Genomic DNA, 24,079 nt, shown 5'->3' with positions numbered 1-24,079 from the left:
TCATAAAAATTTTGTAATCCACATTTGTTAAAGTTATGGGTCTATATCCTTTCACAGTTTTACGCTGTGCTTCATCAGTAGACTTTGGAATCAGCACCGTGTGCGCCCGCGCAAAAGAAGGTGGTAAGCGCCCTCTTCGAAAAGCTTCAACAAATACTTGTTGAAGAATTAAGGCAAAGTGCGGCTTAAATGCCTTATAAAAGGCAGCTGTTAGGCCATCTGGTCCGGGAGACTTTCCGGGTTTCAGTTCATCAATAGCGTGCTCCACTTCTTTCACGGTAATTTCTATTTCTAATAAATCCGTTTGTTCGCTTTCCAATTGTGGCATTTCAGGTAAAAAATCCTGCCGAAAGTTTGGATTGCGGGGTTTTCGCAAAGCAAACAGTTTTCTATAGTAATCTACGAACGCTAGTTTAATCGAGCGTCGGTCCCTCGCTACAGCGCCAGCATACTCTATTTCACCTATTTCATTGCAACATGCATAAGTCTTCTCGTCTGAGAGGGCACGCTTGGTTGGCACCTCTCCTACAAGAAGTTTCTCAGATCGAGCCCGAACCATTGCACCTTTGTATTTTTCGTGTTCTATAGCCTCCAATTTTGTTTTGGTTTGTCTTATTTCGCTTATGAACAAACCAGGACTACTTGTTTCTTCTAGTATTAAAGTTTCTAGATGGGATCGCAAGCATCTTTCTTCCCTACGCATCAAAAACTTTATTTGGCACCCTCTTTCTATTGATTTAAATTTAATGCATTGTTTGAAGCTTTCCCATGCTTCGAACTTGTCCTGTTCCCTTTGCTCAACCAAACTTTTGATTTTACTCTTCAAGTGGTCGAGAAATTCCTCATCATCCAACAGCTTTTCATTAAACTTCCAAAGCTCCCATTCAACTTTCTTTTTGGTCTTGTACCCTATCTCGAACATAACCAAACTGTGATCGCTGAACGTTACTTGTTTCACCACGTAGTTCCTGCAATTGGATGCTAGTTCCGAGGTCACGTAAGCTCGGTCGAGCCTACCATGACTGCTACCTTGAAAATGAGTAAAGTGTCGACGTTTTCCACCGAGAGCTGTATAAGCCACATCAACCATAGGAAGGTTGCCAATTAGTTCCCTTAAGTACACTGAACTGGCATCACTGACACGCGATTCTGTAGAACGGTCATCAGCTTCGAAAACACAATTAAAATCACCAAGGAGTATCATTGCTCTATCACAGTCTAACATATGAGATATATCTTGAAAGAACTGCAAACGATCCTTGGGCAACGTAGGTGCATAAACACACACCACACGGAAAGCACACCCAGCAAAATTGGAATCACACATCACAAATCTACCGCGGCCACAAGACACCACTTTCTCTACTGCAATGCCGATTGAGTTCTTCAGTAGGAGACAACATCCTGCGGAGGAGCCCACCGCATGACTCACGCACATGGAGTAATAGGCGCGAAAGGGTGCAATCATGCTGTCAGTATGATTCTCACTCTCCACCTTAGTTTCTTGAACCGCGAGCACATCCAGGGGGGCGATCGGAGATCTCTGTTCGTTCGCGTTCGTTCTGCGGTGCCTACGTCACAAAAGTGAGAGGAGGCGCAGCTCTCCCGCCTAGAACCGCCGAGAGGAAGAGAACAGCCAATCGTGAAGCGGACAGCTTTCCGGAAGTAGACGCGCATCCTGTGACGTCGGCACAGGGACCGTGAAGCGTTTCTCGCCTTTTAATAAATATAATTACTTTACAGAAAATTATTGTTTTTGCTTCTCAAGCTCAAACACTCTTTCAAACAGCAACAGCTTTGAGTGATGATATTTAATAATGTTAGTTTTTTTTGACGTCGTCGCTAGATGGTGTCGCGCACGCGAAAAAAAAAAAGAGAAAGTAGCGGCTGACGCAGTTTCAAAATGTCGTCCGATCGTAACGTCTGCGTTGGTTCTCGGGTGTCGGATCGTCAAAAGGAGCTTCTGCTGGCTTTTGTGAAAGAGCACCCACAGATCGCGACGCTGTCGTGCCCGCTGGAGCCGTCGTTCACGAGGGAGGACCGGGACGACATGTGGCAGGAGCTGGTAGCGCTTTTGAACGAAGTCCCTGCGCGTAACACCAGGGCCCAGTGGCAGGCCCGATGGAGGAATGAGCGCTACTATTCGCAGCAGGGTCTTGCCAAACTCCGAGGGCAGCAGAGGTGAGTGCGAGAACAATTGTATTGTGGTCGGTCATCTTACACGTCCCGCTTGTGCTTTACAGCGGCACCCGAGGCGGCCAGATTTCGGATTACCGCGGCCGCGTCGTGCTTGACAGGGACGAGTGTGCGAGGCCCATAGTTCGGGTGGTCTGAATCGGTAAGCACTGGCTTAGAATATCATTGTTACTTGTATGCTGCGAACAAGTGGGCTCGTTTGCTTCGAGCCATTACGCGCTGTTAGTTTTACTTTTTCAAACAATATCGAGTGGATCACCCGGCCGCCGCGTTAGCCGAGGTGCTAACACGTTGCGCCGCCCAGAACAGAATGCGAAACAGCCACATTTGCGGTGATGACGAAAGAATAGCCGTGAACTATATTTCGAAGCTCATTAGAGCACCCTACGTGTTCCAACCCATTTCTCAGACCCTCGAGTCGAGTGAGGTGCGTAGCCAGTAGGCTTGCCTCCCTCCATCCCTCTCTCCGAAGTCTGTGTGTCATAGCATGCCGCTGTTGAAACATTTTAAAAAGCATTGCTATTGTCCACTTCCACTCCATACTTCTTATTGCACTCAGTGTGTCAATCAAGAAACTTCTTACTATAACAGGTGAGCCCTGCTCCAGCTGCTACTGGTGTGGCTGAAGAGGATGTGGCCCAGGATCTTCCCCGTGCCCCAACTCGTAAGTTTCGCTAATGTTTTTGATTAACTGTAGATGGTGTTACATGCTCTCAGGTGATGCTCATGCGTGCAGGCATATGTTTGTGAAGAGATGACATCTGTGGGCATAAAGACAAAAGGCTGCACAAAAAAATTTGGCAAACGGTTGCAGGAGCTAGTTGTATGCATAACTGTCAGATGGAATAAACAGGTGTCCTGCCTTGCAGTTATGGTGAAATGTAGCAAAAAGGTAGCATTGCAAAAATGTTCAACATCTTGAAATGTTTCCCTATTTTGTCAATTGCTTCAAAAGTGAAACTGAAAATGTGCTATTGCTAAATATACTGTTCAAAAAGCAAGCTCGTTATATAACTTTTTCACATAGCCATCATACACAAATGCACATGTTTGCACCTGTGTTACACCTGCTTGCTGTATGTTTTGCATACTGCAGCAGCTAGGGTTTCGGAAGGAGATTGTGTCGGTCATCGCGTAAAGCCGGGCAAACGATTGTGTAGCCCTGAAAAGGGCTGTTTGGTTGCTTCTCATGCAGAGGTGGTTAGAGGCGTGAGACGCGTTTGACATGATGAGCGAAAATGAATTCCGGCACCGCTTTGGTCTGTCCAAATGAAGTGCGTTGGTTGTGCGGTGAACCAAGCACCATTCATGGATGCCGTTGGGTCAGTGGATTTTCAACAGAGAGGAAATTGTTGCACACACTGAAACTCTTCACGAACAGAAGCTTCCAGCGAAGAGTCGGTAGCAGGAAATTTATAGATGATAATGGCAACACATTTCTTGGTTTCCAGCTCATGCCGCAGCTGCGAGATGGGGGCAACCGGCAGGCCGAGGCGCTGGAGTTACTAGCCGCAAACACCAGGCGGCAGGGCCAGGCATCATTGGAAAGCTGCGCCAGGTTCAACTTCTCGGTGACGTGGTCCACGAATTGCAAGGCGTTGGTACCCTCGCCCGGGCCCTCATTGCAGCGGAAGGCACCTGCACAGTGATTTGTAAAGACTAGTTGTACATATATGTAGATTTATTTTTGTTCACATCACGAGCTATGATACGCTGGCTTGCTTCAATGGTGCCCTGCAATTTTTTCTCAGTTAATTTTCTTTTTCTGCATACCAGAAGCACTGATGTGCTGTTTCATTGTACATAGTAAAGTGTAGCTCAATGGTAAATCGTGTCCTGCGATGTCATTTCTTTTTAATCTCATCGTGTGAGGTGATGCATTGAGCAGTTTTGTAGTACATGTGCATAGCACAGTGTGGTTTCATTTATAAATCATGTTTTGCCATGTCATTTTTTTAAATCTCATTATACAAAGTCATGCATTCAGCAATTTTGTAGTATATGCACATAGTGCACTGTAGTGTATCTTTGTTTATAGTGTATACGTGTAGAATATTGTGGCACACTGTACGTTTTCTATCGATTTTTACACATCCTAGAAAAAAAGAAATGCGTTTGTGAACGGTCTAGGTTGCACAACAATTTTGAAATATTGCAAGACCAAAAAATAGTTGACGAATACGTGTTCTGTTGCTTAGAAGTGTTTAGACAATAGGATTGGGTACAAACAGAAATCAATAATAGAGGAAGACATATCAGCAACCAACAACTTGCATTTTTTAGCGAGTTCGATTAATACCGGTTCGACTGTGCCTTGTTTTCATGTAATACAATGACTTTCGTGCTGCGAGACGCGTGTGTTGCTGCAGAGGAGCAGCAGGCACTTTGTAATAACTCCATTTGTATATTATAAAAGGAAGCTACTTTTATATTCTTTTCCTTGGCATTAAATTTAAGGGATATTTATTTATTTTGCTTTTTATGTGCATTGCTCGTGATACTTGTAATAAAATTTCAATTCTGACACCACCCATGTTGTTCACTTCATTTACAGGCACCATTCTTGTTGCACTAAAGCTACCGCATGTTGCTGTCCTGATTCAAACAGCCTTTTCAGGTTACCACTTTGGCTGTGAATGGCACCATGTGCCATTCACAGTTGAGCTCTCACTTGTGCTTAGTGTGAAGCGCCATATTTTACAACCTGGTCGAAGCATTTCATCAGCATGATGTTGTGTGACAAGGGGGCATAGGTCGGCAAACTCACTCATGAGTCGACTCACTCAGATTCAGATCGAGCTGTGAGTCCAAGTGAGTAATACATTGGTGAGTTCGAGTCCGGGTGAAAACATTTTAGTGAGCCTGAGTCCGAGTGAATCCGCTTGAGGAAAATTTTGGTGAGTCTGAGTTCGAGTGAGCCCGAAGAGCAAAATATATTTCACGAGTGAGTCAGGGTGAGCTTCACATTTTTTGCCAACCTATTCAAGGGGGTTATTCATTGATAGGAGAACGCTGTTTCGTTGATATGTGTAGCAAACATTTGAAATGTAGTAAAAAAAAAAACACAGTGACAAACACAATGAACAAAGACAAACACGCACCACACAATGCTGCCGAGGTCGCTGCAGGCGGCGGCGTACACTGCACAGGTGCTCAAGCATGCAGGCCCTGCGGTTCTCGAAACAGGTTCACTACACGGTTGCGCTGCTGCTGGCTCCCGTTGTGGTGGTGGTAGCTCAGCTGCTGCTGGCAGCAGCTCAGCATCGTCGGTGTCGTCATCGTCCCCTTCGAGAACAGGCTCATGTGCCGCCAACGCAATGTCGTGCAGAGCTGCACAAGCAGCAATGATGCTTGAGCAGCTGTGCACAAGCTTACAGCGATGCACCACTCCACAGCATTGCGCATGGCGGTGTGGGCCTTGTAGTGGTTATCAGGGGTGCCACGAGCTGGTCGTCCGGGCACTGGTGTCAGGAACCACGGTTCTAATGTATAGCTGGAGTCTCCTGCACGAGGTCGGCATGACAGCTGTAGTGATAACGTCTTGAATGTGGCAAGCATTGACAGCACTTACCAAGCAAGCCGAAGTTTTGCTTCCAGGTGCTGACGGAGAGGGCTCCCCCGCCATACCGACGAGTCATGACATGACCCCAGGAAACATGGACTGACATCCAGAGGTCGGCATCACATGTCTGCAGAATTCAATTCAGTCAAAATTGTACCCATAAATGACCTTGGGTACAATGTTGGATATTCATCATCATCATCATCAGCCTGTCTACGCCCACTGCAGGGCAAAGGCCTCTCCCATGTTCCGCCAATCAACCCGGTCCTGTGCTTTCTGTTGCCACGTTATACCTACAAACTTCTTAATCTCATCTACCCACCTAATTTTCTGTTGGGTATTATGTTAATGTAACTACATCTGTCTTCACTGTTACTGACTGTTGAAACATAGCTATGGACAAATCATCGACAGGGTAGGACTTCTACCATAAGTTCTAACATGAGGACAATGCAGTGTCGAAGGGTAGTCTGCATGTTTACTGCTTGGAACAACCCATCTTCCAGCCAACAAAGCCTTTTAACCAAATTACTGCTGTATGTTTAAGGCAATGTACCACAAAATATCTACAACACGAAAAACTTCGACTGAAAAAAGGGTTATGAAACAATGCGTATTTAATGTACATGCTAGAGCGCGTTCCGAGGGACCGAAATAAAGTTTATTCATCCATCCATGTATTGATCCATGTAACGTCCATCACGACAATGAACAATAAGGACATACTACGGCACATTCTGGGAGCGCTAATCTCAACAAATACAAATCGAGAATCAAGCTTCGGGTACACATGGCGAACGAGCAACGGTAATATTATGCACTGTGCAGGCCGCTGAACCAAAGTGTACTCCGCGTCACATGATTTCATCGCTTATCCTAAGCGAAGTGCCCTGAAACGAACCAATTCCCGTTCTGGATAGATCGAAAATACCGCTCCCACTATACTCGGTTGCAACAGCCTCAGTAAAGCGGAAAGTTTAAGCGATATAAATGAAACAATTCGCTACGCATGCAATGCATGAATAATACTCACGATCATGGTGTTGAATGCGTAGAGTCCCTTCCCCGACATGTAATGCGTCGTGTCCGCGGAGCTCAGGCCATGGGGCTTCGGGATTGCGATGAGCGTACCATCCACGCACCCGACCACAACGGGAATCTGCCCGAGCCGCGCGAACGCCGCCTTTGTTCGCTCTTCGCGTCTGTGGTCTCCGGAAAAGGCCACCCACCGTTTTTGCCCGCGAACGACAGTAATGGCGTGTTCCTGACGGACGACTGCGACAGGCCGCTGAATTCCTCGCAGCCGACAGCTCGCTGGAAGCATCCGATCGCAAAAAATCTCAGCGCGCACAACGCCTTCCGCTCTGTTTAAATGCCACTGGTTCGTTGGCACCCGATGAGGGGGCCGAGATCGTCGCACAACCAAGGTACAGTACGTTTCGAGAAACGAAAGCGACGCCGAAATTCACGCTCGCTCATCTCTTCAAACGCATTTCGCACCTCCTACCATTCTGCATCTGCTTCGAGAAACGTCAACGTAGCAAGGAAGCACCGTTGCAAGCGCCATTTTCTCAAAATCAGCTGTTGCGGCAGCCGCAACCACCGCATCACTCGAAATACATGCCGTGCGACGCCATTGTTCGCTCGAGAGAACGCGAGCGAACGGTCTCGCACTCCGTTCACTTTTAGCAGACGACATGCTCGTTATGACGCGGCATGACGTCACCAAAAAAGAAAACATCAAGCAAAAAAAAGAAATGGCCACGCCCCTTAGAGTGGCGTGAGTTGTCCGGCTTCAGCCAATCGCGTGCGATCATCAGGGGGGCTATTTTGTACGCGTTCTGTCACAGAACGGAGGCGGGGACCGAACGGAAGAACGAGAGGGAGCAACCAGCCAATAGCTAGCTAAGGAATTTTGGGAATGTTTTCAGCGCACGAAAAAATATGAAATTGTTACAGCTGAACATTAATATTGTCTGACATTGTTTTTCAAGGCTTTAAATTGAAGAGCGTGATTGCTTTAACAATTTATTTATGTTCGCATCTTGACATAGCGCTAGGTGGTGTCACAGTTTCGAGAGACGGTTGATAGTGGCGATGGCTACCACGCTCTTCCAACCAATACTTCTAGTATTTGTCCACGTGTAGTAATATTTGAACAGCGCGAGCATTCGAACCGTTATTCAGAAGAAAGTGCCGCCAGAACTCCTCTTGTCATCACGTCAAACGCATCTTCTACCTCGGGGCTTCGTTTCTGCGTGACTGCAGGAGCCACGCAGGCGACACGAAATGGCATGAACGAGAACGGAGACGCCATTTTCGCAAACTGTCGCAAAAGGGAGATGGCTGAATACCAGTCGGCGCGTGAAGCCGCTCTTCCTCTCCTCAGCCCACGCGCATACGTTTGGATCCAATCCAAGTCGTCCGGAGACCGTTTTGTATCCATTTTTGTTGACAGAACGGGGAGAGGAGGTCGACGGAACGAGGAGGTCTCCGGCCGTTCTGTGGCTGTCACGTGACCGTTCTATGGCTTTCTCAGGCTATTCTCACGTCTTGGACCGTCAAACAATACATATTAAATTTGAATTTGAATCGAGCCTCGACCAATCCCGTGCAGCTCACAGAACGCTCCACCTCCGTTCTGTGACAGAACGCTTACAAAATAGCACCCCAGAACGAACGCGAACGAACGGCGCAGTACAGAGATCTCCGATCGCCCCCCAGGTCTAGGTCGTGCGCCAGACGCTTCAGCTGATACTGCTTGCGTCTTGCGCCCAACCCGCGAACATTCAGAGTGGCCACGCGAAGGGGTACATTAGGCGCCGCCATTTGCGTTTTGAAAGGACGCCGGGAGCCTAGCGCTAACCGGCGGGGCCGACAGCCTGCATTCTTCACTCGTCAGAGCAGCTGCCGCGGGTTAGCGACGCTGCTCGGGCGCGGGGAACGTACTTCCCCTTCTTTCCAGTTGCCTTCTTCCATTCGCATTCAAGCTGCCGCTGTTCGCGTTCGGGTTCCGCGTCATCCTCCTCACGGCGTCTCTTTACAAGCGCTGGGTCCACATCCATTTTCACCAACGCGCCTTGGTCTCCTCCAAAGCTGCCTCCCTTGACCTTATCCGTCTCTTTTCTTTGTTCAGTCTCGTCTACTGATGTACCGCCTTCCACCTTTGCGTAATCGCCTTCTCTGACTGATGCGTCTCGACGCGTTGCACACGAACGCACCACCGGACGCGCCACCGGCAGCTCATCCGAAGGCTCAGTGGCTACAGGTGCAGTACTCTCCTTTTCCGAGCGTCGGTTTTCGGCCTCCTGCGGCGCCGCCAGCGTTCCCGCCTCACAACCACTGCCCTGGCTTGTTTCGATAATTCCTTTGGTTGTTGGCGAAGCTGCCTCTTCCGCTTCTACTTCATCCATTAAGTCATGGATATCCTGCCGTTTTGGCGTGGCGCCTATCACCGTGGCATAAGTGCGCACACAATCCTGCCGTTCGTGACCGAAAGCGCGGCATGTGGTGCATCTCGGCGTTCGGCAATCACGGCGGATATGCCCTTTCATTCGACAGCGCAGACAGTTGGGTGCTCTGCCTGGCACCACTACCAGAACTGCTCCTCCTTGAAACTTGAAAAGATCCGGCAGCTCGTCCGCAGTGATGCCCTCATGCAGGGTCATACGAGCGACGCGAGTTGTCGACTCGGCCTGTTCAAAACCTGGTACGCTCCACTCTTCTAGCTTGACTTCTTTCACGTCACCGTACTCACTCAACACTTTTCGAACAGCCTCGTTAGGCACGTCGAAAGCGACCCAGTGTACCTTCACTGTAAGCTCCTGCTTCACAGGGTCAATAACCGCACAGTATCGCCCTTTCACTTGAATTCCGCCATTGCTCAAAAGCATATTCTTGGCTTCTGAGGAACGTAGCTTGACCATCCAAACATGACTCATTTGGTAGGGCCCAATGCCACTCACCGCTTTGATGACACCCAGTTCTTCCAGTGGTGTTCGGAAATCCTCAATCCTGTACGGTCTTCCGCCGACGTCACAATGCAGAAAAACACAAGGTTTCATTGTTTCGTCCTTCGGCAAAGTTGGCAGAACAAACTTGTAGCCCGCAGGCGGGCCCGAACAGCGGCCAGACGCGGCCGCTGAAACGCCGTCTACGGAGCAAGCCATCATGCGTCCGCACACCAAGCTTGGCGAGACCAGACCTGCGCCACGGCCACATACTCTACAAGCTTTACAAACGCGCCTTTTATATCTACCACTCTCCTGGTCGGCGGGGTGGTCTTGCCCGCTGGGAGCGGTTAAGTAAAGCAATTCTTCATTACTGTGACCTCCGCGATTAGCACCTGCAACGCGTTACACGTCCCTCCCATTCGGCGTGTTTTCAACAGAAGTTCAATTTTGTCAATGCCTTAACACACCGCGAGGTGGTGAGCCAAGCGTCGTTAGAGTTAAGGCTCTGTTATACTCCGACGTTCGACGCGAGCGCCCGCGAAAACGTTGCGTTTCGTCACGCCGAGCCGGCGACGCTACGCCAAGCGCAAATCGGTCTCCGCTACAGTCGAGCCGGCTCCAACGCGCCGTTACAATCGCATCTAGAGGAGCGCATGCGCAGTAAAGCGAAGAACGCTCGCGCCACCTGCCGGGAACCGACGAAACAGCCCGCGAAGCAGGTTCCTGTGCATGCGAGTCCGGCGCGGCCGGCGCGAAATGCAGCAGCATCTATTCGGCGCCGAGCGACGCCCAAGCGCGCCAGCAGCCGTCGGCCGCGTCGGTGGTCAGCCGACGTCGGACTATAGAGGGCTGTTTTTTGCTGACGTAACGTCGCCATCACGCGCGCGCGCGCTCGTCGACGCTACGCCGGAGTATATCAGAGCCTTTAGCGTCGTAAAAGCGTCGCCGTCGCCCATAGCTCTGCGACGCGCGCCTGCCTCACCTGGCTGTAACACCGCGTTCCCCGCTCACGCGGTCGCCCCTAGAGAAATCGCGGCGGGGCTACCGGGGCGGCTCGACGCGCTTTGCGTTTCCCTTTAGTCCGGCCGTGGTGTTCAATCACATAATAACATACCGCGTGATGGTGACCAAGTTCTGCGTCCGATATGAGACGCTCTTCTGGCTATCACAAGTAGTTCTCTGATTACGCTTTCACCGTTAACTACTACAGCTGCCACAAGGGTTTGTTTAACCATTAGGCAGGGACGTTCGTCGTCGGGATGGAGATGTACCATCAATCATAAAAGTGGGTGCATCCGAGTTAAACGGTGCTATAGCTGCCAGACATCAATATACAGTGTGCAACTCTCTTATATCAATGTACAGTAAACATTCAGTTACTTCTCTAAGGGCACGCTTTACTTTCGTGTAATTCCGATTCCTATGACGGAGGGATCAACCATGTTTTTTTTGTTTTTTTTTTGTGCCTGGTGGCACACATGACACCACCCCGTTATTAAGGGGACTCTCATAGCATCCATCCATCCATCCAAGAGCACCGAGAGGAAAGTGTGAAACATAAAAAAATTCACAGTATATCCACGGGGTGAATGATGATGAGTGGGGCGAAGCTCCGGAGGATATTATCGGTAAACCGTGAATACTCCGAGCAAAAGTGAAAGCGCGCCAGCAGCGAGCGGATTTTATTACAACGTTCCCCCTAGCGTACGTCGCCGCACTAAATCGAACGATTGCCTTGCACCAATGACACGCGCCATATGTGAATCTTCCGCGAATTCTGCCCTGTACATTATCAACGACGTGAGATCGGGCGCGTTTATACCAAAGGGTCGATGAGAGTCATGGCGACTTGCAGCTCACTTTAATTTTACATGTACGCTGTGAATTTTTATTGTTTAATCACGCACAGGAGAAATCTCACACAGGCACTCCCTTGGAGGTCAAAACCCAGTGCCTATATATACGGGGTGGTCAGTGAACGGATGTGCAGCGCGAGCGGTCGGTTTTTAAAGACGATAGTCTTTCTTGGGGAACTTAAACGCAGAAATTTTGGTCTGTCTTTCTGTCTGTCTGTCTGTCTTTCTGTTTGTCGGCACGTCCCTCGATTCAGCCACGCGGCCAAAGTTGAACCACTTGCCGAAGGGCCAGCCGTCTTGAACTGGTACGGCTGTTCATACTTGTGAACGTTGTCGATCAAAAAGTAAATATCATGCATATCTGAGGTGCAACATCACTAGGTAAGTATTAGGTGGCGTGTTCCTTTAATAGAAAATGCATACATACGTAATTTTAAGGACCCTAGTTTCTTAAGCTGCGCTGAAAATGCATAAGAATGGAAGCTTGAGCGAGTTGGTATGCGTTCATCTTTGTTGAATCCGCCGTTATAGAGTAAATCTCATTGACTGTGCTATGAAATCTTGAACGGTGAGCCAGCTCCTAATAATGCAGCCTGCTTTGGTTGAACAGGAAATTTGCGATCCGCCGTTATAGAGTAAATCTCATTGACTGCACTATGAAATCTTGAACGGTGAGCCAGCTCCTAATAATGCAGCCTGCTTTGGTGGAACAGGAAATTTGCGATCCGCCGTTATAGAGTAAATCTCATTGACTGCACTATGAAATCTTCAACGGTGAGCCAGCTCCTAATAATGCAGCCTGCTTTGGTGGAACAGGAAATTTGCGATCCGCCGTTATAGAGTAAATCTCATTGACTGCACTATGAAATCTTGAACGGTGAGCCAGCTCCTAATAATGCAGCCTGCTTTGGTTGAACAGGAAATTTGCGATCCGCCGTTACAGAGTAAATCTCATTGACTGTGCTATGAAATCTTGAAAGGTGAGCCAGCTCCTAATAATGCAGCCTGCTTTGGTTGAACATGAAATTTGCGATCCGCCGTTATAGAGTAAATCTCATTGACTGTGCTATGAAATCTTGAACGGTGAGCCAGCTCCTAATAATGCAGCCTGCTTTGGTTGAACAGGAAATTTGCGATTCGCCGTTATAGAGTAAATCTCATTGACTGCACTATGAAATCTTGAACGGTGAGCCAGCTCCTAATAATGAAGCCTGCTTTGGTTGGACAGGAAATTTTCGATCCGCCGTTATAGAGTAAATCTCATTGACTGTGCTATGAAATCTTGAACGGTGAGCCAGCTCCTAATAATGCAGCCTGCTTTGGTTGAACAGGAAATTTGCGATTCGCCGTTATAGAGTAAATCTCATTGACTGCGCTATGAAATCTTGAACGGCCTCGCATATTTTCCCGTCGCTATGCCCAAGGGTCCGTGCACCTAGGGATTTGCAAGTGCTAGATCTAATCAAATTCTGCGTAACGGTGTTTCTGGAGATTACTCTCTTAATGCAGAGAACCATCGACAAGAGATCAGAAAGTGTTCTATTGTCTCATCTTCCCTAGAATAAGAACAAAGAAGTTTGCATTGACTTAGCTCGGCTATGCCAGGATATGCGTAGCGTTAGCAAAGGTTCAGCTGATTATTGTTAGCGTTTTCCAGATTGTCTAGGATTATTAGCCTTCTTCTGTTCACTCTTAGTACGCTGAACCGCTAATTGCCAGGCAACTACTTCGGGATCCGATGAGATAAGCTTCTCGGCTCTTCTGCGCCGTTGAGCAGCATTTGCGTTCTCCTTCTCCATGGCGTTACCGACCTGCAAACGCCAGTCAGAGGCGCTATCAAGCGTCTCCAGAGCAGTCTCAGACGGCGACTGCACAGCGAAGGCGAATAGCTGCGCGCGCGCCGGCGCCAGTGTGACTGCCATGGCCACGATGCCACTCCTCCCGAATGCGCAGACCAGCAGCGGCGAGCCGCGCGCGGCGGTGGCGGAGAGTGCGTGAGATGCCGGCTCCGGTGAGCCAGCTGTGTGGCATCACTGATCCTCGCGCATGCGCAGATGCTCGCGAAATCGGCTCCGGCTAGGCAAGTGTAGCTAACGCTACAAAAGCGGCGGGTACCAGACCAGGTCTCTATAAATAAAAGTTCAATGATGGAATACGACAGAGTAGCCTACTAATGGGCCTTTTTCAGGTCTGAGCAGCGCCTCATGAAAAACGCCCATTATAACTTCAATACCTCTAGTATGACATGACGTGCTTTTACAGGTCTTCAACAGGCGATTAAAATCCCGGGAATTTCTTGAAGTCAGTATAGAGAATTCTCGCATCATCATTTGCCTCCGAAACCTAGCCGCTCCGGCAACAGCTGGTGTAGGGAGAATAATAATTGGTCCATCGAACGACGCTTTAACCAGTGCATCAGTCGTTTGATTTACACGATGGCCAAGTGCCCATACTAAGCGAACATACACTACGTGATCAGGTACTAGGCATTTAAATTATCTCAATACATTCTAGTCACAAGGTGCCGTCAGCGCACTGCACAAATATAAAGAGCCTGTTATTGCTACTGCGTAGATTATTTATGTGGTTGCACTCACTTTATTTACAACTCCATCCTCCTTTTCTTTATACCTAGGCTCTTGTGCTTCATCTTCTATCGATAGGCTTCATTACATAAAGAAGAAATGAAATGCCTTCGCAGTTATCTTTCGCGTAGACCCCCACGCGTTCCGGATTGACAGGGGGCGCTACAATACCTCCGCATGCGCATGCGCAGATGAGTGTTCGCGTCTACTATCCGCCGCAGTGAGCCCTTTCAGTTGATTGCCGGCATTTGTGCCTTCTCCTGGGTCCGTGCTTGCACGCTTTAGCTCCTTTTGCAATTCATATCGTCTTGCAGTTCGTGCTGTGAATAAGGTAAATGTTTAAACGTAATTATTTACGGAATAAATGTAATAAAATTGCAGTTACCGTTGCTGAGTGAAAAAAGCAAGTGATAAATTACAGAAATACCGAAAATTCAAGAAATCTATTACGTTCAAGTCCAGTGAGCATAGACAAAAATAGGTATGCGAAAACATCAAGATAAAGAGGAAACAGAGAGGACGTATGAAATCTCTCGTTAGTTGATGTACATCTGCATGATATGCAGTGTTGTATCCCGCAGGTTGTTTGTTAGATACCGCAGATGGCTCATTGCACGGCATTACTATGCGAGCAACTCTGATAGCGCAGCGTGCAGGTAAGCGACATCGCCGAGCGAACAATCTCATCCCTTCCGCCTGCGTAATGAAGCAGCCTTGCGGGCCATGCACGCGAGTTGCTCATTTGCGGATGTTAGAAAAAGAATCTTCTTGAGCGTAAATTCCACTCGAGAATATTTGCCGAGTGCTGTCCATTGCTCTCCCAAGTTCCTAAAAAAAGCGGTTTTCTCCGGCTTCAATAGCATGCTTGTAATGATTTATAAGTATCACTTCCTCGATAATTAAGGCAGCTGCTGTGTCTGTTTCCAGCATCCCTCAATTAGAGCTTTGACAAAAAGAACGGAAAAATTAGTTGCGCTTGTTATCGGACTGAATAATTAGTGATAAGGGAGGTTATACACATGTTTTAGTCAAGCCATACGCGGGACGTCATCAAGCGCCAATTTCACCTCACGGTGAAGCCATTTCCTGTGGCGCGTGCAACACTCCTCTCTAACCATGAAAAATATCGTACGTTTGTACGGCAGCGTTCCTCATGTTAACATAAAAACATCGTTCGCTGTTTGTAGCGTAGAAGAATGTTTCCTGCTCTCACTAGCACGCGTGCATATCGTCGGTAAGGGTATTCATGTGATCACATGAGAGCAAATTTTATTAGGGGCGGAGCTCCTTATAGCGGCACCCGTTCGTCCCCGTCGTAGTAGTGTGTAACCAGTCTTAAAAACGGAGAGGGCGTGCACACATGAAGGCTCCCTAAAGACAATGCGCTGCGACAGTACGTGATATGTATCGCCCTCTCCTCTCCTACTCTTCCCCCTCTTTCTCCTCGCGGCGCAGCGGCGCCGACGCAGGCAGCGTCGCGGCCGCGTCTTGATTGAAAAAACCGACCGCTCGCGCTGCACAACCGTTCACTGACCACCCTGTATATATATGCACTGGATTTGGACCTCCAAGGTAGTGCGTGTGTGCGATTTCTCCTGTGCGTGATTAAACAATGAATATTCACAGCGTACATGTAAAATTAAAGTGAGCTGCAAGTCGTCATAACTCTCATCGAACCTTTAGTATAAACGCGCCCGATCTCACGTCGGTGATGATGTACTGGGCAGAATTCACGGAAGATTCACGGTTTACCGATGAACCTCCGCGGCTTCGCCCACTCATCATCATTCACTCCGTGGATATGCTGTGACTTTATTTCATTGTGTTTCTCAGCCTACTCTTTGTCCAGGGCAGAACGTAGGCCTCACCCAATGGTCTTCAGTTTTCAAGAAATGATTCAGTATTACACCTGCCAACTTCTTCGTCACAGTACTTAACTCTGTATTCCTCTCGGCTCCGCTTCCCATCCCTTGGTTCCGTCGCTCTCACTGGTTATCGGTTATTTGTCTTGCGCATCACGTGACCTGCCCAAGTGCACCTTTCAGAGTGCACCTCTTCGGCTCCCTTTCCTGCTTTGAGCTTTGGCGTGCCTCGCCCACCGTAACCGAGAAAACAAACTCGGCGAAAGGTGACAGCGAGCGTGGACACTATGGCGATAGTGTGAGGAGGGCAATGCAGTTCGGGCGTCCGAAAGAGAAGCTCATCGGCGCCGTCGCCGAGAGACGGCGCCATAGCATTTGTGATATGATTCTAAAGTTGTTTCTGCCACCTTCTTCATGCGCTACACAAATTGTGTAGCACATTCTCGAATCCAAGCGATTACTCGGGAACCTTCAACAAGCCATGTATAAAAGCCGACGCCTGCATTTTAAACAATGTCCGACTGAGTACACGTATAGGACAGACTCGGTTGATTAGATGGCGATTAGGTCGGCACTATGCCAAAGCCTTTAGAGATTCGTAATTGCCACGTGGCAGATTCATTCCTCAGTGATGGGAGGATTGAAATTTATGTACGACGTATGACTCCACGCATTTTCTCTAACGCGGTGAACGGGAATTTATTTGCAGTACGTAACATTCTCACGTGGTCGTGACGTTGACGAAGACAGTAGACGGCGGGTTCCAGACGAAACACTTTATTTGGGCGAACCCGCGTCCGGGAAACGAAAAGTCAAACTACAAGCAAACACGATGTACACTGACAGCGGCGAACAGAGCGTTGGCCGTCGATAATCTGATCTGCGGTTAGGCGCGTCGGCATTTATACATGCGGCATCGAACATTCGAGTCTTATCGCTGGTGGCCGCGCTAGTTACAGAATAAACTCAACTCTTCGCGTTTGCGCACTCAAGCCTATCAGACGATTCTAAAATAATCTGGAAGGTTCCCAGACATTCGGGCGCGGTTTGCGAAAGGCAGCTTGGTTATGCGTGTAACGAACCGGTTACATAGCAATAAAAAAGAAGTGTGCGTGGCAATATGTTGCTCGGTCGAAGCTTTGGTCCCGCTGATTGAAGTGGCTCGCTTTTGCTAAATTGTGCTGTACACCTGCGCTGTGGCCGTTGAGTCTGATATAGACTCGTTGTTTAACCAGGTTTGTTGTCAATTATGGTTACAGGTGGTTTACAGGTGTTGCACTCGTAACAAACAATGCATAAGTGAGACTGTACAGTGTTGTTCTGTTTTGTATGCGTGTGTGCACGCCTACCTTCTTGTGTCACGGATACCAGGAGAAGAGAAACGTAGCGATTAGATGGAGTTACAGAGGTTCGCAGGCACAAGATGAAGACAGTTCAAACAAAATGGGGCAAAGTGAAGATCACTGTGAGACGCCTGCAGTGGGCATAAAATGGGAAGAGGAGATCATGAATACTGCTTTCGGTTGTCGCAGGCCGCGGTGCGGTCGCACACACGCTCATAATATATAGGTTTAGCCTCTGTATGAGAACATCTGTAGCCTGAAACAATCAACATGTTTTGTATTCAGCGCGGCACATCATTCCTATACAACGATCAACCAAGCCGCATTCTCGAGGCATGTACTGCCTTCCTGTATGCTGTGGCCCATTTCCCGTGCACTATCGTGAGGAGTATGAGAGGGAACACACGAGTGCGTGGCGAATAGCTTCAAAGCCCATTTCGATGGAATCTCGGATGGCGCTGTTAAAGATAAGGTGGAAAGGGTGACACTTTCCTGTGCACTGTTGTCACTCCCACCATACGCACACACGAAACGCGAGTGGATGAACAGCGTTCTGCTTCGTCTCCCGCCTTACCACCGCGAGCGTCACCGGCAGTACAGTGTACTAGAAGGGGCAGTGAAGCGGGCAGCAGCCTCCTCGTTACTCCAGCGGCGTCGACAGCAGCGGCGAGGCTCCGATCGACCAATCTAGAAGAGGAGCACGCGAAACGTAGCATACACTGCGACGCTCGCAAGTGCTTGGAGCGCTCTGTCTACGGTTCAGATGTTTGCGCGTAAGCACTTCGCTTATTTAGTCTGTATTATCTGCTAAGGACCAGAAACGACAAGACAGATTGGTTTTCCCACAGATGCAAACGCATTTTGGGAAAGTACTCGCCGCTTCAATAGAGTCACGCTCTTGAAAACACGGACACTTTCCATCGCAGTTGAGTCCCATTTTCAACCGTTTCAGCAATCAGGATCGAGTTTGTTTAGCTTACAGAACTTGAAAGCTCAGACGAATCCCTGACAGAGAGCGAGTACATTTGGATCTTGGGTAATCGCAATAGGGAAGCCGTGTGAGAGGTTAATTAAACGTAGCTATTCGCCGCAACTATGATAGTAACATATCCAGCTTTTGTGGACACATAACAGCCAGCGCCCCTGGCGGCCCCGTCGCGAAGCTAGCGCGTTTTCAATGGAACTGGCGAGTTTTTCCCGAATCATTAAGTGTAGAGGGTGAATGTTAAAAAATGCAGACCACAGAGCGCTTCTGGGAACCTAAACGCACGAGAGGACTGCAGCGATCATCTTGCAGTAAGCTTTAATCTTGTTCCCAGAGCAGCTAAAGATTGTACAATAGGAGTCTATGGAAACGGCGAAAAATGTGGCCTGTTTATCAAGATAGGAACGGTCATTGTCGTAAAAAGACATGGTTGATCCCTCTGTCATAGGAATCGGAATAACACGAAAGTAAAACGTGCCCTTACAGAAGTAACTGAATGTTTACTGTACATTGATATAAGAGAGTTTGCATAATGTATATTCCTGTCTGGCAGCTATAGCACTGTTTAACGTGGATGCACCCACTTTGCTGCCTGGTGGTACATCTCCATCCCGACGACTTTTGTCCATGTTAAGTCATTAAACAAACCCCTGTGGCCGCTGTAGTAGTTAACGGTGAAAGCGTAATCAGAGATGAGTTGTGATAGCCAGAAGAGCGTCGCATATTGGACGCAGAACTTGGTCGCCATCCTGCGGCATGTTAAAATGTGATTGAACACCACGGCCGCACTAGAGGGAAACGCAAAGCGCGTCGTGCCGCCCCGGTAGCCCGGCCGCAGTTTTTCTCGGGGCGAGCGCGTAGGCGGGGAACGCGGTGTTACAGCCAGGTGAGGCAGGCGCGCGTCGCAGACCTCTTTTTGGTTTGATTAGCGTGATGCTATGAGCGAGGCAGACGCTTTTAGGACGCTTGCGTTAAGGTCGCCACTTCGCGGTATGTTAAGGTATTGACAAAATTGCACTTCTACTGAAAACGCGCCGAATGCGACGAACGTGTAAAGCGTTGCAGGTACTAATCGCGGAAGCTACAGTAATGATGAATTATTCTACTTTGCCGCTCCCAGAGGGCAACACCAACCCGCCGACCAGGAGAGTGGTAGATATAAAAAGCGCGTTTGTAAAGGCTGAAGAGTCTGTGACCGTGGCACAGTGGATAGCGCGCCCGGCATCTGTTGTTGCGGACCGAGCGGTCGTGGGTTCGATGCTCGTTGACGGAATTTTTTTTCTTTGCCATCTGATCGTGTACATTTTTTCGACGTCACTTCCGTGACGGAAATACGTCACTGAAGTCTTGGTGGACCCCGGCATAAAACACTTTCGTGTTAAAATAAGCAAGTTATGTTAATGGTCAGGAAATCGCATGTAGTCCTGACACTCAGCTTTCGTTTGAAGCCATTCTCAACTTGCCGCAATTGGCGTATTGTTCCCTTACGCGTTTTTTGAAGCGCGGTCGGGCAAATGTTTGTGGTAAATTGATAAGCCCTTGCTTGCCACAGGCGACAACGCGTCGTCCATGGCCGAGTGAGCTTATCGCTCACGTTCGGAGCGCGGCATTACCGCGCCGTCATCGGTTCGATTTCTGGCGTCGGATCGCCTGTTGTTTTTTTTTTCAGCCCACGACTTAGTTCCACAGCTTCCCTCAAGATGTCGCCGCCGAAACATAACAAAAAACTTTAGTTTCGGTTTTTTACTGCACCCTTGAGCTGCCGTTTCTTTTTCTCTTTATATACGACTTTTTTAGTGTATGTTTAAGCACTCCACGCGTATCAGATCGTTCAGATCTACATTTGTAATTCTTACTTTATTCTTTTATAAACGTCCTAGGGAACAGAACGCCAGATCAAATTATGGTGAACAAAGCTCTTTCGAACTTTCGTACGCGTATTGTTGTGGGAACTTATTTCTCCCTTCTCATGATGTCATTACGATCTTCTCAGGTACCTACAATTCAGACACGTAAAGGAAGCGAACTAAAGCTTAGACAAGCGAGGCATAGTAATTAAATGACAAAGGTAGACGTTTTTGCAGTTGCTTTTTACTTTAGGGTTAACGCATGTGTCTGTCGTAATCTTAACGAACGAAGGGGAATTTTTCGATGGGTTCTTTTTTTTTGTTAGACACTACTAATGAAACCAACAGATAATTCAGGCAATCAAAGAATAGGTGACATTATTTGTTCTTTTTCAAACAGCAGTGCAATGATTTCGCCGTAACTTAAACGAAATCAATATCGCTATCTCGACAAGCATCAGCGGACGGCTCATATACCCTTCTACATGCTGCGCTCTCAACTCGAAGAGACTGTGCGAAATCCCCTTTCCTACCTGGAGTGGCTGTGTTCTCTTACAGCACCATTTTGTAGAGTTAGGCGAGACTGGATCTAGAAGAGTTAGCTGCCAGCTTTACTTCTTTTCTTGCTATCGCACTCATTGCATCGCCCTTGCGGTGAAACTGGGATTTTTATTCATCTCTTGTCATATCTATCGTCCTTCGTGAACAGAAAAAAACCAGCAAGCCTTCTCCTTTAACACCACAAAGCACTGTGCGCTGCAACGGATAGGTCCGAGTGATATGACGTGTGTGGATCAAAGCTTTCGGAAGTGCAAGGACTGGTGCTCCTAGTTACAAAACGAAAATCCTGTGATTCAGCAGCTTTTCGCACGCACTCGCAACCCACCTCAACGTACCGCAATAAGATGCCATTTTAAACATCTGTAAATAAAAATGTGCGCAGCAGGTACTGGTTGCGCAAGGCTGGAACCGAGAGTGGAGCTAGCGTTCGACCTAGCTTCTTCTAAGGTTTTGCTAGTAATACCAAGCTATTGCTAGAGGTGCAAAGTTTTTTCTAGTATAGTGCTATAGGATATGGCTAGGCTTGGATATTCTATTCTTCTCAGATTTCGGTCGGTTCCCCACACTACGCACTTATTGCGTGGTTCTGAAGGGAAATGTCGCGTCACTAGTAGTTACGTGATGGGATTTTGGTCACGTGAGAGAGAAAGTACATCTTTATTAGAGTCCAGTGCAGACGCTGAGGTTGCCCCGCGCCACCCGGTTGTTGCGAAGTTTTTGGCTCCAACACGTCACGTCGACAGTTACGTGACGTAACGGGATTTTGGTCGCGAGACTAATTACGTGATTTTACGTGATTTTTAGTCACGTACGTGCCTAGTTGTTACGTGATTGTAGTCACATAAGTAGATGTTGTGCGATACTACGTGATTTTGGTCACGCGACAATTGCAGGCCTTGTGTACAAAAAGTTGTAGTCACAGGAAACAACAACCCATCATCAATATCACATATTACTTAAGATCACGACAAATTCACTTTCGTTGCTCGAAAGAGCAAGCGAAGCTGCACTCGTGCACTTTTTATCATGCTTCAAAATTGTTTGGGCTTCTACGATTTTTTCAGGAATTTTTTCTATGCTTCATTTGCTCTATTCTTTTTTATTTCCTGGTGAAGAGCGCATATATATTGCTGTAAGTTTGATAATATAGTCAGTTGTAAGTTCAGCACTGTGTGTGTTTTCCAATGTCGTCCTCGTTCCTTGCGCTGTGAAACATGGAATTATGGTCTACAGCGCATTTTTGCAAACAGAAAGCAGCTGTTTTGACTTTTGCATTCCGTTCCTGCTCTTTGGCAGGTGGGGACAGTTGCAAGGAGCGTTGCAAGGAGAGTTTGACCGTAGTATCTTTTTAATAGTTATCATATCACGGGCTAGCCGCCGCGCGCTGTGGCTGAATGGGTTGGTCATCCGTGCTAGCTGTTTACAAGCAATCGCTGGGGCCTTGGTTCGAATCCCAATCCCGTTTTTTTCTTCTTTTTTTGTCTCTCTCAGAATTGCTTATGTTTTCCGCGGCGGTACAGCGGTTACGGTGCTCGGCTGCTGACCCAAAGGGCACAAGTTTGACGGCGGCTCCAGCATTTTCGAACAAGGCGAAAATGCTAGAGGCTCGAGTACTTGGTTTTAGATGCACGTTACGAACCTGAAGTGGTCGAAATTTCCGCAGCCCTCCTCTACGGCACGCCTCATAAACATATTATGGTCTGGGCACGTAGAACTCCAGCAATTATTATTACTAGTACAACGCTGCTGAAGATTTAGTTGCTTGTTTTTTCGCTGGAGCATTGCACCCAAGATATTTCCTGCAGTTTCGGTTTCGCTTTTGGAAATGGAGCAAGTAAACTTCTAATGTTTTATTTTTTATTACCACGCAACCCATTACTTAATAACGAAAAAAAAAAGGAACCCAGATTTTAGTTAACCTCAACCATAAGAAGGCAATACAAAACGAAACCAAGGCAAGCATGAGGGCAGCCATTTGTAATATAATGAAGCGTTTTAAAGAAGTACTCTAGTATTAGAGACGACGCAGAAACGTAACCATTAATAGTAGAACCAACGCAAAGCTTGTATTGTTGAATTGTCGCCTTTTTTCTACGGGAGCAGCGTTTTCTGCTTCTGCAAGTAGTGCTGCTCTTTTGCATTGCATTTACTTCCCCTCCGAAAAAGAGCCATCCTGGCTAATTACGGACAGCTGCACAGTGACAGCGAGGCTTTAGCAGGTCCACATGCACAATCTCATGCCTCGACATTGTTTGATTACAATAAGTCTCAAGCGACTTGACGGCGTATATGAAGTACGAGGCTTGCTAGACCACACGGTACGGGTCGTGGTACTTCGGAAGAAGTTTCGTAGACCGACCGGGACCACCTAGGAGTCCAGAGGCCAGGCCCGTAGCTAGGGGGTATGCCCCAAGGGCCCGCCTCCCCTCCCAAAAGTTTGACGGAGGCGGTGTTTTACCGACAAGAATAATGAGAATAGGTGTTTCTCTCAAACTGTCAAAGCCTTCATCAAGTGCCCCCTCCATTTACCCAACACCTCCCCCCCCCCTCGCTGACTGGCGCAGGCCGGCGGCGGGGACCGGTGTGCACAGAACAGACGGCGAAACGGTAGGCAAGCAGACCCGCAAGCGAGCGCGGCCGCGCGCGCCGTTGCCATAGCAACGACGGAGAGATCTTCAACCGGCTGCTTTGCTGCTGGCTTGCGTTTCCTTTCTTGAATTCTGGTTGCTCGCCACTTTCCTATGAAGAATGCTGTCTCACGCTCATAACGTGCATGCCATTTGTGACCTGGAAGTACCGGGCGCGCGGCGATAATGCAATCAAGAGGCATGCACGATATCAGGACTGTTTTTGTGAGGCGAAACGACACCCATTCAACACGTTCTTTAGTGTACGCTGCTTTCCTGAAAAGCATAGGTAATTTCATAGGGAATATTAGCCGATTACACACTGCCTTTGTTGCCGCAATGCCACTTCACGCCGTTGAAAGAGTAATAAGAGGGAGTAACTAAGAGGGAAGTCCAGGCATGAACACATGCATGTTGTCTTTACTGATGACTTTCCCTTAAAAGGTACCCATGTTAGCAGCAATGTACAACAGAGTGAATGAAAAGAGCGAGTTAGAAGACTTCATGAAGTCGAGAGTTTGGCGGAAACCCGCCTGGCCGGGGAAAGACATAGACGAAGGAAAAACAGCGATTGTGAACAAGGCTTGTGTGGATTGTGTGGATTGTGAACAGCGATGATTGTGAACAAGGCTCCCGTGTGGGAGCCGAAACGTCTTTTTAAGAATATATTTTACTTTTGGTCGGCGCTGTGTTTCCTTCGTC

At 48.1% G+C, this 24,079-nt stretch overlaps 1 long non-coding RNA gene across 2 annotated transcripts; it reads left to right on the top strand.

The window, feature by feature from the left end:
• The first annotated feature begins 1,924 nt into the window (after positions 1 to 1,924).
• On the top strand, positions 1,925 to 4,727 carry LOC125758684 (uncharacterized). Of its 2 annotated transcripts, XR_007416306.1 has the most exons (4): positions 1,925 to 2,181; positions 2,244 to 2,338; positions 2,788 to 2,860; positions 3,648 to 4,727. It is a non-coding gene; the product is annotated as an uncharacterized LOC125758684 (long non-coding RNA). The 2 variants fall into 2 exon arrangements; XR_007416305.1 differs by having other exon boundaries at positions 1,925 to 2,338.
• The last annotated feature ends 19,352 nt before the right edge of the window (positions 4,728 to 24,079 follow it).

This window comes from Rhipicephalus sanguineus, chromosome 5 (genome assembly GCF_013339695.2).
Source record: "Rhipicephalus sanguineus isolate Rsan-2018 chromosome 5, BIME_Rsan_1.4, whole genome shotgun sequence".
NCBI lineage: Eukaryota > Metazoa > Arthropoda > Arachnida > Ixodida > Ixodidae > Rhipicephalus > Rhipicephalus sanguineus.
Note: the sequence above shows the minus strand (reverse complement) of the source record. Positions and strands in the feature narration are given on the sequence as shown.